The following is a 2861-nucleotide window of genomic DNA, read 5'->3' as shown; positions in this document are numbered from 1 at the left end:
CGAGACGCGACCTCCCCACCAGCCCAACGTACCCCGCACCCCGCTCCTCCAGCTCTATCCCCTCCCGGGCTAGATCGGGGAGCCGCTGACTCACGGGCCGGGCCCGCCCCGCCCTGAACCTGGGGAGGGGACTGGAGGGGGCGGGACTCGACGATCTAGGGAGTAGGTCCAGAGGGGAGATCCTCAGGTCTCTTCGAGGATAAGGGATGGGGGTGTTAAAGAGAGGGAATCCTGGGAACCTCCTCGTTTCTCCGCCAGTCTCTTTGAACACAGGATTTTTTTTCCTGCCTCAGTTTCCCTGCTGCATTAATCAGAGGACACTCTCACTCCTCCCTCACACAAGAAACGACATCAGCAGCTTGGTCAAGCTCATGAGGGTCTAGGGAGGGAATTTTAGAATGTGAAGGTGGTCGTTTATTCCTTTTTCCATATTCCTTCCAGACTCCAGGGACCTGGAAATGGACACTGAGATTGGGGGAAGAGAGTGGTGAAAGGTAGGGCAGGGGATGGGAAGGGAGACAACCAGGACTTGTGCTAGGGAAACAAGAAGCTGAGCCAAGGGGCCTCATCACTGGGGGAGGTCTGCTCCTCCTCAGTAGCCTGGTCAGCTTTAATACTTCCACTTCTGCCCCCATTCTGGGCCCCTTCCTGTGCCCCTTGTCCTTCTCTGACTGATTGATTGAAGATGGGAGAAGCGGGGAAGGGTGGGATTTTTATGGCCACAGAATAGAGCTGCACTGATCCTGGAGGGGATGGTAGCTGGTCCTATTATGGAAGAAAAAAAGCAAAGATCAGATGGAATAATGTAAGTGGAGTCCTTGGGGACACAAATAAGTAGGGAGGCAGAGGAAGAGTAGCTTGATTTTCGAGGTTCTGTCAAACTCTTTATGATCTGCTGAAAAATGGCTTAATAATACATCCTCCAAACTGGATATATTCCAGCCTCCATATCCTGAATCTCCCTCCTACCCTACCATACCTTCTCTTTCTTCCTCACCCCTTGCTCACAAGAGACCTACGGTTCCAGAAAAACATGGTGGAGTGCAAGCACATAGGAGCAAAACAGGCCTTGACACTTAAAGAAAGGGAGAGACTTGGGGGAGGACTGGGGCAGAGTGAGAAACATGCTGCTGGAAACTAACAGTTAGTGGTTTCCTCTCCTGCTTCCTTTTCTGTGGGTTTTCTCCTCTCTGGGGGAAGGCCTATCTCTCTCCTCCCCAGAGAGGAGATATATTGTGTTTGCTTCCTTGAATAGTAAGATCCTATAAGGTTGTAGAATGATTCCATGAGTGTGTATGTGTGTGTGTGGGGGTGGGGGGTGGGGGGAGTCTTCTCCATGGGTGATCCTCAAATTCTGTACACAGGACCCCTTCCATCTGAGGAAAGGAGGTCAAAGCAGCCCTATTCCTAGGGTCCTCTTCTATTTCAGCTGGTCAATGTCCATCAGAGAATATGCCCCACAAAGATCTCCCTTCTGGGAGACGCCTCAGGCAAATAGGGCCAGCCCTGAGCTGAAACAGGTTTTGGCAGCTTCTTCTCTGCCTCTCTTTTCTCTCCTACAGCTTTATAGCTAGAGCTGGCTTGATTATCAATATTGACTTTGGCTGGCTGGCTTGGCTACCCAAAAGGTATTTTGCCTTAATTTCCCAGATGACAGGTAATGCTGCCCTCTCCCGGTACTATTCAGCAGAGCCCCCTGGATTTGAAACCAGGGGCTGCAGCCTCAAATCCTGCATCAGAGAAGTGTCCCTCTGGTCTCATCTCCTTACCTCTGCTTTTCTTCTATCTTAATATCTATCCTTTCCTTTGAAAGGTGGTTTCTTTTTTCACTCCCTCCCCTTCCTTGGCTTGGTAAACCAGTCCCTAATCTCTTTTCACCCCAGATTGGAAGGTGTGTCCCTCTCTGACACGCCTTAGAGTTATGACAGTCTCTTCCAGGTTTCCATAGCTCCATTGCTCAACCGTTTGCCAGGGGTAACCATTAACCTAGCCCTTAACTCACTCCCCAGCTTTCTTCCTAGAGGGGATTTTCCAATCATTGTTTAGCAGAGCCAGATTATCCCACCATCTTCTCTAACCTCTTGCATGGGATCTCCCCATCTCAGGGTACCCTGGACAAAGTTGGGGAGGAGGATGTATTTTTTAAAGTATATACTTGTTTATTTCTGTCCCCCTCACAATCTCCTCGCTTACCCTCCCGTCACACACACTAAAAAGTTTCATGAAGCCCATACTTAATTAATGTTCAGTACTTTGGGTCTACCACCTGACCCAGAGTAGGCACTAAATAGTTGCTGAGTGAATGAATAACACCCCTCTGTACTTACGGATGTGGGTGTGTGTGCGTGCATCTGTAGGAGGGGTACAGACATGTCTCAGCAGGAGTGTAGCTGTTCTTATCAGGTCTAATTCTCTCCACCAGACTTTGGTGTAATTCGAATGCTTCCACTTCCTTGTGGGAGACAAAAATTATAATTGAGACCCAGTAATTCCCTCTTTGGGGTGGTAATACCCTGAACCAAGGATATAAGCAAAAGAGGACTAGGATAGGAGTCTTGCTTATTTCTGCTTATTTATTTAAAACACGTGGCTTTTACTAAGTTTACCAGGCACAATTCTAAGCTGTTCATAAATACTAGTTCAGTGGGTACAAATATTAATTTAGAGTTGTTGGTACAGGTTTAATAATGTGCTTATCTTCCCTCTCCGGAAAAAAAAAATGCAATTCGCTTCTGCCCCTTTAGGCTGCTCCCCCCAACCCGCCTAGACCAGTTAGTCCCGTAGGCTCTGACTCAAGCTCCGCTTCCGACTTTCACAGGCTCCACCCCGCGTTAATCAAAGCCCAAACCCGGCGGGCCTAA

Source organism: Panthera uncia (genome assembly GCF_023721935.1).
Source record: "Panthera uncia isolate 11264 chromosome B2 unlocalized genomic scaffold, Puncia_PCG_1.0 HiC_scaffold_24, whole genome shotgun sequence".
In the NCBI taxonomy this organism is placed as follows: domain Eukaryota; kingdom Metazoa; phylum Chordata; class Mammalia; order Carnivora; family Felidae; genus Panthera; species Panthera uncia.
The sequence above is the reverse complement of the archived record's forward strand: the minus strand, read 5'-3'. Positions refer to the sequence as shown.